General features: G+C 38.2%; 1 pseudogene; it reads right to left on the reverse strand.

Moving 5' to 3' along the window:
• Positions 1–555: 555 nt before the first annotated feature.
• The window catches only part of LOC132530496 (poly(A) polymerase alpha-like), a 61,277-nt pseudogene continuing 49,270 nt past the window's right edge, over positions 556–12,562 (reverse strand).

Consider the following 12,562-nt stretch of genomic DNA (forward strand, 5'->3'; position numbering starts at 1 on the left):
CCCAGAGCGGCTTTGAGAACTGGATATGGAGTTTTATCAGGCTGACCTGGTATAAGCGATGTTCTCTCCTCAGTGGGTTAGGTGTGCATTTTGTGGTGTCTCAGACCATAGAGTTGGCTGCACTTACCACTCATCATTAACTTGGGCGATCTCACTTATCATTAACAAGGAAGTCATCCTAAGAGCCTGAGCACAGAAGTGACAGTATGTGGCCTCCCAGAGAAGGAAAGGGACATGCTCAATTGCTGGGACCCAAAGTTTTGTCTGCTTGTGCCTATTCAAAGTCTGACATCTGAGGAGTATGTTCATTCACATTGTGCATTTGTTTCCATCCCATTTGATTTATTTTTTAACACCCATTAACTGTCATGCCTTTGCCTCTGAAATGGGTCTCCAGCAATTACTTGACGGGAAGGATTTTGGCTGTGAGGGAATGTGTTTCCAGTTGCTGCCTTTTACAGTAGCATGCACAAGTGTAAAGCAGAAGCCTAGGGGCCACATGCCACAGAGAATTAGAGCAGTGTTTCTCTGGGCTGTATGTATGTATGTATTTTTTCAGTGTCTACAATCAATTTTGTTTTAATATGATCTAAATGCACACCGTTTAGAAAATATCAAGAAAAACTTATGTACAAGAGTTGACGCTATTGCATTTGGTTAAAGCTGGCAAGTTCTTCCTAGCATAGACCAGGAAACACCGAGGAAACGAATATATTGGAATAGATGTTGTGGTGTTTGGCCCACAGTTTGATAGCTCTCAGGGTTAACCTGAAATTGTCTATGTTTGGTACTAGATGTAAAATCTCATCAGTTACCCTGCAATCATTAAGACTTCTTATGCATCTTATATCTAGATTTTTAAGCAGACTGTCATCTCTTAAGTCCAAGTCTTCTGGGGTAGTCTGTGGTGCTAATCTTGCAAACAAAATATCAATCTCTATCCCAGCAAAGCACAGTTTGATAACTGGTACAAAAGCCTCCTCAGCAGCTCTTAAATCTTTTACTTCTTCCTGTAATTTCAACTTACAATAGAGTGAGGTGAAAAAGTCACTTCAGTCAACATGTCTTGGTGCAACACACAACTCATCAATATCGGCACCTTTTGTATGTACTCTTTTGCACGGGGGATCCTCCCGGACCGGGGCACGAACCCGCGTCCCCTGCATCGACAGGCAGACTCTCAACCACTGCGCCACCAGAGAAGCCCTTGTATGTACTCTTAATCCATAAGATCCAAATGTAAAAATTTCCCCCCAACATTTTCAATTACAGACTGTGGAAGATTCTTGCTTTCACTGATTTCTTGTATCCATTCTTTTACCAGGTTATTTAATTTTCCCCAAATTAAAATTCTGTGCTGCAGTCCCTCTTCCTCTTCAAAAACCCCAAAAGACTTCAGAGTCTCAGTTCTTTCCTGTGTAAGTCAGTCTCCTTGGGGGCTGCTAAACTGATGGGAGAGGTAATGCCACAGTGCTTCTGTGGCGGCTGTGTTTGTTGTGATCCCTGCGCTGTAACTGGAAAAGGCGTTGTCCCCTGTGCGGGCACCGTCCAGTCACTCCCCTGCTGCTGCTGCCCTGGGCATGACCCACTGAGGCAGGAAGGAGGGGGGTGCCTGCCTCAGCCCTGGGTCCAACCCCACTCCTGCACCCTCTCCCGCGGCTTTAAGTGCTTCTCCTCTGGGTTGTATAATATTTAGATGGGCACTTAGAGCAGTCCAAGTCTTGACATTAATAAAACTTGGAAGGGCTACACTGCAAGGTAAATGTCTCTCTGGGTAACGCTGAATTTCATCTACAGTAAACTTTCTGGTATTCGTCAGAGTTCTGTTAGCTGGCACTTGCATACAATTGTAGTTAAGTGATATTTCTTGCTAACCATGGTGACTATAAGGCCCAGAAATATTTTGAAAAACCTTTAACTGCCTCATCAAAGAAAGGGGATGTTCTTTTAGAGTACTAAGTATATTTTATGATAGGCAAAATTACTGATTCACATATGGAACACATATTAACCGGAGCATCTCCCTCGGCAACCAGGCAAGATAACTAATAATTTATGATAAATTTTTTTAAACTCAAATTTTTAACTTCCTTTTTTAGCCGACTTGCATTTTTTTTTGGACCATGTTTTTGTTCAATTATGTGCACCGCACTCTCAATGACTTAAATGGTAAAAAATGGTCCACAGTTTATCTGAAATTCAAACAGCTGTTGTCTTTACATTTTTATTAATATGTATTAATGTTTTCAAAGTAATTTTGCTGCTGGAATGAGAGTGTGCTTGTGTGTGTGTGCGTGTGTGTGTATTGTATATGTGCACACGCACACACATCATTCTGCTCAGAGGCATTTTTGGCAGATAAGAACATGATCTGAGTAGCAGATATATGATCTCATTTTTTTTCCTGGGTAGTTTGCAATTTGGATTTAGGCTCAAAGGATTAAGTGTTTTAGCCTATGATGATTTCATAGACACCAATGCCTAGAACTTCTAATCTGCACCCCTAAGCTATTTGGTAATTTTTAACTATACAAATTATAGAGCCTCTGTGAGCCCATTCTACTAAGATGGAAAGGAGTGTGATGCCTGTATTTTGGGAAGATGACTAGAACCTTTGAAGCATTTAATTCTTACTTTCAGCATTTTGTTCCTCAACAAGGATATTTGGAAGCAGTAGTAGCAGGAGTTTACGTGTTTTGGAATTTCCTCTGCGTTCAGTTTTGGTGGCAGTTTCTGATGAAAAAGACACCAAGGATAACACTCTATGCACACCTATCTAAAAATGAGAGAGTGAGGATTCTGCCTTTCAGCTGGAACCCTCAAGGCCTTATCTAACCACTGAAAACTTGATCTAAATAAAAACGGGATTAAGAATAGCAGAGATCAGAGGTGGGCAAACCCTCACATCTGCTGTGTCGTGTTGCCTTTTCTTATTCATTCATCCTAAACATATTGGATGAACAGCTATAATGTGCCAGGCACTTTGTGTGTGTGTGGATATATCAGTTAAAATAGATAAAGATCCCTGTTTTCACGAACTTTACTTTCTAGTAGGGGGAGATGGGCAATATAAAATAGACATGATAATTAAGTAAATTGTATGATACACTAGAAGGTGATAAATGTTTTTCAGAGATAGAAGAAGGAGAGCAGGATAAAGGAGATTCTGAAGCTTTGGAACTGGTGGGGGAGATTTGCAATTTTAGGTAACCATATTAGGTCTTACTGAGGAGTTGGCATTTAACTGAACTAGTGAGACAGCTAGTCATACTTAAATCTGGGAAAGGAATGTTCTAGGCAAGGAGACTGCCAGTGCAAATGCCCTTCCGCAGGAATGTGCTTGGAGTGTTGGAAGAACACAAGGAGTCCAGTGTGGCTGGAGATAGTAGGTGATGAGGTCATCGGCATCACTGTGGAGTCAGTCCTGCAGGACCTTCCTGGCTTTTGTAAGGCTCTCAGCTTTTTCTCTGGGAGGAGAGGGAAGTCACTGGAGACTTTTGAGTGAATAAGTGGGATGATCTGCCTTATATTTTAAAGGAACTCCTCTGGTTGCCATGTCGAGACTAGACTTCAGTGGGTATATAAATTTCCTAGGTTTTCTGTAACAAAGTACCACAAACCAGGTAGCTTAAAACAGGAAAAAGTTATTCTCTCAGTTCTAGAGGCCAGAAGTTGAAAATCTAGGTGTTGGCAGGGTTACCCTCCCTCTGAAGTCTCTAGGGCAGAACTTTTTATTGCCATTCCTGAGCTTCTGGTGGCTGCTACCAATCCTCAGTGTTCCTTGCTTGTAGCTGCATCATTCCAATCTCTGTCTGGTTGTCACATGGGCTTCCCTTCTATGTGTTCCTTTGTTTCTTTGTGTTTTCTTCTTTCCTTATAAAGACACCAGTAGTTAGATTTAGGGCCTACCCTAATCCAGTATGACATCATCTTAATTTACATCTTAATTACTTTTACCAAGACCTTAATTCCAAATAAGGTCATATTCACAGGTACTGGGTATCAGAACTTGAACGTGTATTTTGGGGAGACACAATTCAACCCATTAAATGGGAGGTAGAGGAGGGAGACCAGATGGGAGACAGGAGCACAGATGATGAGGACCAGAGTGGGAACAGTGGGATAGTGAAAAGTAATCTAATTCCAAATGTGCTTTGAGGGTAGAGCTAATGATTCCCTGACAAACTGGCTGTGAGAGAAAAAAAATCATCAAGGATGATGGTATGATCTGAATGTTTGTGTCCCCCTAAAACTTATATGTTGAAATCCTAATGCCTAATGTGATGGTATTAGAAGGTGGGGCATTTGGGAGGTGCTTAGGTCATGAGGGTGGAGCCCTCATGAACGGAATTAGTGCCTTGTAACTGAGGGTCCAGGGAGATCCCTAACTCCTTCTGCCAGACGAGGATGCAGTGAGAAGGCTCCAGCTATGAACCAGAAAGAGGACCCTACCCAACTATGCTGGCACCATGATCTTGGACTTCCAGCCTCCAGAAGTGTGAGCAATAAATTCCTGTTGTTTTTAAGATACCCACTCTGTGGTATTTTGTTATAGCAGCCCAAACGTACTGAGATAAATGACTCCAAGACTTCAGACCTGAGCAACTGGAAGAAAGAAGTTGCAGTTAGCTGAGATGGAAAGATTGGTTTTGGTGAAAAGATCAGGAGTTCAGTTCTGAATTTAATTTTGAGATGGTTTTAGATGTCTAAGCAGAGATGTCCTTGTGCAGTGTGGACTGTAATGAATCCATGTTACCTCTGGTGTCACTTAGTAATTTATTAACCACTGAAAATTCACAATTTGGGGGCAAACTGCACAGGCAAACCATGGTTTCCATCATGGACAGGCCAAAACCAAAACTTCTTTTTATCCACTAGTTATCTTTTCTTCCAGCAAAACCTTCTAACTTTACTTGTTCTTCAGAAGCCCACATTATTGGGTCTGCTGTCCCTGCCCAGTGACTCATCGAGTAGCATTTGAACAATAAGGAGCTCCTAAATCAGTTGTGGGGAATTACAGAGGGACTTCTGGGCTAGAGTCACCAAGAATTGACAGTCAATGTAAAATATATTTCTGTTTTCTCATCTGATCACTGTGGAGACTCCAATTCAACATTCTCTCCGAAACTTCTCTGTGCTCATATGTTCTCTTTCCTCTCAGTTTTCTTCATATAAACCAAAGCCTGGCACCACTGAGTGCTGGGTTAGCAAGTGAGGCATGGTAGCTGTGGGGCCTCCCCATAGCCGTGAGGTAGCCCATTTCTGATGGGAAACTGCACTCCCTCTGGCCAGCAGAGTCCCTTTTAGTAACCTAAAGTCACTAAACACATTGTAAGAAAATGGGCTTAAACTTGTAGAGTTAAATTTGGGTTGAAAAATCATACTTACACTTTTCACTATTTTTCCAGGAAATCTTTTTCTGGGAATTATGTACATTTATTTTGCCAACTTCTCTTACTTTTAGTCCAGGATAACACTGCACTTCAACTTGTAATTTCCTGCATTCTTAGTCTAAGCATTCTTAGTCCAAGTTTTTGAAACTGGCAGTCTTTGGTTCAGTAGGTTCTCTTGTAAATATGTAGTGGTCACTATTACTGATGCTTACCAGTGATACCTTCAAATCATATCTTGAGTATGAGGGAGACTCGTAAGGTTGTAAATTGTTTCAACTGTTTTGCACCTTTATTCAAAGATTATAATTTTAGAATTTTTTCAATAAGACATTGATATAAAAATCGTGGAATATTAATTTACTCAGCAAATGTTACTCAAGGTAGTGAGGATACATGAAGAACAATGTGGACAAAAAAAATCCTGTTCTTGCATAGCCTTCATTCTAGAGGGGAAGGCAGAAAATTAACACCTATGTAAATAAAATAATCTCTCATGGAGGTGATAGCTATAGAAAAAAATAAGGTAGTCATAAAGTATTTAGAATGTTGGGGGAAGACGGAATGTTGCAGTTGTAAATAGGGAGACCAGAAACAAATGTTAAGAAGAAGATACTTGAGTAAAGACCTTGAAGAGGTATGAGAACCACATAAATATGGGGGACAAGAGAGTCAAGCACCAGAACAACAAGTGCAAAGGCCCTGAGGCAGAAGAAGCCCTGACATGTTGAGAGAAGAGAAAGGAAGCCAGGTGGCTTAGAGTGAAGAAAGTGAAAGAGACTTTAAAACAAAGACTCCTACAAGAGACAAAGAAGGACATTACATAATGATCAAGGGATCAACCCAAGAAGAAGATATAGCAATTGTAAATATTTATGCACCCAACATAGGAGCACCTCAATACATAAGGCAAATGCTAACAGCCATAAAAGGGGAAATCAACAGTAACAAAATCATAGTAGGGGACTTTAACACCCCACTTTCACCAATGGACAGATCATCCAAAATGAAAATAAATAAGGAAACACAAGCTTTAAATGATATATAAAACAAGATGGACTTCATTAGATATTTATAGGACATTCCATCGAAAAACAACAGAATACACATTCTTCTCAAGTGCTCATGGAACATTCTCCAGGATGTACTTGGGGCACAAATCAAGCCTTGGTAAATTTAAGAAAATTGAAATCATGTCAAGTATCTTTTCTGACCACAGCGCTATGAGACTAGATATCAATTACAGGAAAAAATCTGTAAAAAACACAAACACAAGGAGGCTAAACAATACACTACTTCGTAACCAAAGATCACTGAAGAAATCAAAGAGGATATCAAAAAATACCTAGAAACAAATGACAATGAAAACACGATGACCCAAAACCTATGGAATGCAGCAAAAGCAGTTCTAAGAGGGAAGTTTATAGCAATACAATCCTACCTTAAGAAACAAGAAACATCTCAAATAAACAACCTAACTTTACACCTCAAGGAATTAGAGAAAGAAGAACAACAACAAAAAAAACCCCCAAAGTTAGCAGAAGGAAAGAAATCATAAAGATCAGATCAGAAACAAAGGAAAAAGAAATGAAGGAAAGAATAGCAAAGATCAACAAAACTAAAACTGGTTCTTTGAGAAGATAAACAATTTTGATAAACCATTAGCCAGACTCATCAAGAAAAAAAGGGAGAAGACTCAAATCAATAGAATTAGAAATGAAAAAGAAGTAACAACGGACACTGCAGAAATACAAAGGATCATGAGAGATTACTACAAGCAACTATATGCCAATAAAATGGACAACCTGGAAGAAATGGACAAATTCTTAGAAATGCATAACATTCCAAAACTGAACCAGGAAGAAATAGAAAATATGAACAGATGAATCACAAGCACTGAAATTGAAACTGTGATTAAAAACCTTCCAACAAACAAAGCCCAGGACCAGATAGCTCCACAGGCGAATTCTATCAAACATTTAGAGAAGAGCTAACACCTATCCTTCTCAAACTCTTCCAAAATATAGCAGAGGGAGGAACACACCCAAACTCATTCTACAAGACCACCATCACCCTGACACCAAAACCAGACAAAGATGTCACAAAGAAAGAAAACTACAGGCCAGTATCACTGATGAACATAGATGCAAAAATCCTCAACAAAATACTAGCAAACAGAATCCAACAGCAAATTAAAATGATCATACACCATGATCAAGCAGGGTTTATCCCAGGAATGCAAGCATTCTTCAGTATACACAAATCAATCAATGTGATACACCGTATTAACAAATTGAAGGATAAAAACCATATGATCATCTCAACAGATGCAGAGAAAGCTTTCGACAAAATTCAACACCCATTTATGATAAAACCCTCCAGAGTAGGCATAGAGGGAACTTTACTCAACATAATAAAGGTCATATATGACAAACCCACAGCCAACATCGCGCTGAATGGTGAAAACTGAAACCATTTCCACTAAGATGAGGAACAACACAAGGTTGCCCACTCTCACCACTATAATTCAACATAGTTTTGGAAGTTTTAGCCACAGCAATCAGAGAAAAAAAAGAAATAAAATGAATCCAAATCAGAAAAGAAGTAAAGATGTCACTGTTTGCAGATGACATGATACCATACATAGAGAATCCTAAAGATGCTACCAGAAAACTACTAGAGCTAATCAACGAATTTGGTAAAGTAGCAAGATACAAAATTAATGCACAGAAATCTCTAACATTCCTATACACTAATGATGAAAAATCTGAAAGTGAAATTAATAAAACACTCCCATTTACCACTGCAACAAAAAGAATAAAATATCTAGGAATAAACCTACCTAAGGAGACAAAATACCTGTATGCAGAGAATTATAAGACATTGATGAAAGAAATTAAAGATGATACAAATAGATGGAGAGATATACCATGTTCTTGGATTGGATGAATCAACATTGTGAAAATGACTATACTACCCAAAGCAATCTACAGATTCAATGCAATCCCTATCAAACTACCAATGGCATTTTTCACAGAACTAGAACAAAAAAGTTCACATTTGTATGGAAACACAAAAGACCCCGAATAGCCAAAGCAATCTTGAGAAAGAAAAAAGGAGCTGGAGGAATCAGGGGCCCTGACTTGAGACTATACTACAAAGCTACAGTAATGAAGATAGTATGGTACTGGCACAAAAACAGAAATATAGATCAATGGAACAGGTTAGAAAGCCCAGAGATAAACCCAGGCACATATGGTCACCGTATCTTTGATAAAGGAGGCTAGAATATACAGTGGAGAAAAGACAGCCTCTTCAATAAGTGGTGCTGGGAAAACTGGACAGCTACATGTAAAAGAATGAAATTAGAACACTCCCTAACACCATACACAAAAATAAACTTAAAATGGATTAAAGACCTATATGTGAGACCAGACACTATCAAACTCTTAGAGGAAAACATAGGCAGAACACTGTATGACATAAATCACAGCAAGATCCTTTTTGACCCACCTCCTAGAGAAATGGAAATAAAACCAAAAATAAACAAATGGGACCTAATGAAACTTCAAAACTTTTGCACAGAAAGGAAACCATAAAGAAGAGGAAAAGACAACCCTCAGAATGGGAGAAAATATTTGCAAATGAAGCAACTGACCAAGGATTAATCTCCAAAATTTACAAGCAACTCATGCAGCCCAATATCAAAAAGCAAACAACCCGATCCAACAATGGGCAGAAGACCTAAAAAGACATTTCTCCAAAGAAGACATACAGACAGCCAACAAACACATGAAAGAATAGTCAACATCACTAATCATTAGAGAAATGGAAATCAGAACTACAACGAGGTATCACCTCACACCAGTCAGAATGGCCATCATCAAAAAATCTACAAACAGTAAATGCTGGAGAGGGTGTGGAGAAAAGGGAACCCTCTTGCACTGTTGGTGGGAATGTAAATTGATACAGCCACTATGGAGAACTGTATGGAGATTCCTTAGAAAACTAAAAATAGAACTACCATGTGACCCAGCAATCCCACTACTGGGCATATACCCTGAGAAAACCATAATTCAAAAAGTGTCATGTACCAAAATGTTCATTGTAGCTCTATTTACTATAGCCAGGACATGGAAGCAACCTAAGTGTCCATCGACAGATGAATGGATAAAGAAGATGTGGCACATATAAACAATGGAATATTACTCAGCCATAAAAAGAAATGAAATTGTGTTATTTGTAGTGAGGTGGATGGACCTAGAGTCTGTCATACAGAGTGAAGTAAGTCAGAAAGAGAGAAACAAATACCGTATGCTACACATATATATGGAATCTAAAACAAAACAAAACAAAAAACCAAAATGGTCATGAAGAACCTAGGGTCAAGATGGGAATAAAGACACAGACCTACTAGAGAATGGACTTGAGGATAAATGGAGGGGGGGAAGGGTAAGCTGGGACAAAGTGAGACAGTGGCATGGACATATATACACTACCAAACTTAAAATAGGTAGCTAGTGAGAAGCAGCCGCATAGCACAGGGAGATCAGCTCAGTGCTCTGTGACCACCTAGAAGTGTGGGATAGGGAGGGTGGGAGGGAGGGAGATGCAAGAGGGAAGAGATAAGGGGACATATTTATGTGTATAACTGATTCACTTTGTTATAAAGCAGAAACGAACACACCATTGTAATGCAATTGTACTCTAATAAAGATGTTTAAAAAAAAAGTAAAATCCAAAGTTAATGTTATTTTTAAAAATTAAAAAAGTTAACTTTATCTATAGACCTCAAAAACTGTTTGCTGAATGAGAAAATGGAGTAATATGATTTTAATGCAAATAAAAATATCAATTGGCTAGAAAAAAAAGATTGCTTTGGCTATTCTGGGTCTTCTGTGTTTCCATATAAATTGTGAAATTTTTTGTTCTAGTTCTGTGAAAAATGCCATTGCTGGTTTGATAGGGACTGCATTGAATCTGTAGATTGCTTTGGGTAGTATAGTCATTTTCACAATGTTGATTCATCCAATTCAAGAACATGGTATATCTCTCCATCTATTTGTATCATCTTTAATTACTTCATCAGTGTCTTATAGTTTACTGCATACAGGTCTTTTGTCTCCTTAGGTAGGCTTATTCTTAGGTATTTTATTCTTTTTGTTGCAATGGTAAATAGGAGGGTTTCCTTAATTTCTCTTTCAGACTTTTCATCAGTGTATAGGAATGCTAGAGATTTCTGTGCATTAATTTTGTATCCTGCTACTTCACCAAATTCATTGATTACCTCTAGTAGTTTTCTGGTAGAGACTTTAGGATTCTCTATGTATAGTATCATGTCATCTGCAAACAGTGACAGCTTTATTTCTTCTTTTCCGATTTGGATTCATTTTATTTCTTTTTCTTCTATGATTGCTGTGACTAAAACTTCCAAAACTATGTTGAATTATAGTGGTGAGAGTGGGCAACCTTGTGTTGTTCCTCATCTTAGTGGAAATGGTTTCAGTTTTCACCATTCAGCACGATGTTGGCTGTGGGTTTGTCATATATGGCCTTTATTATGTTGAGTAAAGTTCCCTCTATGCCTACTCTGGAGGGTTTTATCATAAATGGGTGTTGAATTTTGTCGAAAGCTTTCTCTGCATCTGTTGAGATGATCATATGGTTTTTATCCTTCAATTTGTTAATACGGTGTATCACATTGATTGATTTGTGTATACTGAAGAATGCTTGCATTCCTGGGATAAACCCTGCTTGATCATGGTGTATGATCATTTTAATTTGCTGTTGGATTCTGTTTGCTAGTATTTTGTTGAGGGTTTTTGCATCTATGTTCATCAGTGATACTGGCCTGTAGTTTTCTTTCTTTGTGACATCTTTGTCTGGTTTTGGTGTCAGGGTGATGGTGGTCTTGTAGAATGAGTTTGGGAGTGTTCCTCACTCTACTATTTTTTGGGATAGTTTGAGAAGGATAGGTGTTAACTCTCCACTAAGTGTTTGATAGAATTCACCTGTGGAGCTATCTGGTCCTTGGCTTTTGTTTGTTGGAAGATTTTTAATCACAGTCTCAATTTCAGTGCTTGTGATTGGTCAGTTTATATTTTCTATTTCTTCTTGTTTCGGTCTTGTAAGGTTGTGCTCTTCTAAGAATTTGTCCATTTCTTCCAGGTTGTCCATTTTATTGGCATATAGTGGCTTGTAGTAATCTCTCATGATCCTTTGTATTTCTGCAGTGTCAGTTGTTACTTCTCCTTTTTCATTTCTAATTCTATTGATTTGAGTCTTCTCCCTTTTTCCTTGGTGAGTCTGGCTAATGGTTTATCAAATTTGTTTATCTTCTCAAAGAACCAGCTTTTAGTTTTATTGCTATTGTTTCCTTCATTTCTTTTTCATTTAGTTCCGATCTGATCTTTATGATTTCTTTCCTTCTGCTAACTTTGGGGTTTTTTTTTTGTTTGTTCTTCTTTCTCTAATTCCTTGAGGTGTAAAGTTAGGTTGTTTATTTGAGATGTTTCTTGTTTCTTGAGGTGGGATTGTATTGCTATAAACTTCCCTCTTAGAACTGCTTTTACTGCATCCCATAGGTTTTGGGTCATCGTGTTTTCATTGTCATTTGTTTCCAGGTATTTTTTGATATCCTCTTTGATTTCTTCAGCGATCTCTTGGTTATTAAGTAGTGTATTGTTTAGCTTCCTTGTGTTTGTATTTTTTACAGATTTTTTCCTGTAATTGATATCTAGTCTCATAGCTTTGTGGTCAGAAAAGATACTTGATAGTATCTCAATTGTCTTAAATTGACTAAAGTTTGATTTGTGTCCCAAGTTACGATCCATCTTTGAGAATGTTCCAAGAGCACTTGAAAAGAATGTGTATTCTGTTGTTTTTAAATGGAATGACCTATAATTATCAATTAAGTCCGTCTTGTTTAATATATCATTTAAAGCTTGTGTTTCCTTATTTATTTTCATTTGGATGATCTGTCCATTGGTGAAAGTGGGGTGTTAAAGCCCTACTATGATTTTGTTACTGTTGATTTCCCCTTTTATGGCTGTTAGCATTTGCCTTATGTATTGAGGTGCTCCTATGTTGGGTGCATAAATATTTACAATTGTTATATCTTCTTCTTGGGTTGATCCCTTGATCATTATGTATTGTCCTTCTTTGTATCTTGT

The sequence above is a fragment of the Lagenorhynchus albirostris genome, chromosome 12 (assembly GCF_949774975.1).
Source record: "Lagenorhynchus albirostris chromosome 12, mLagAlb1.1, whole genome shotgun sequence".
Taxonomy (NCBI): Eukaryota; Metazoa; Chordata; class Mammalia; order Artiodactyla; family Delphinidae; genus Lagenorhynchus; species Lagenorhynchus albirostris.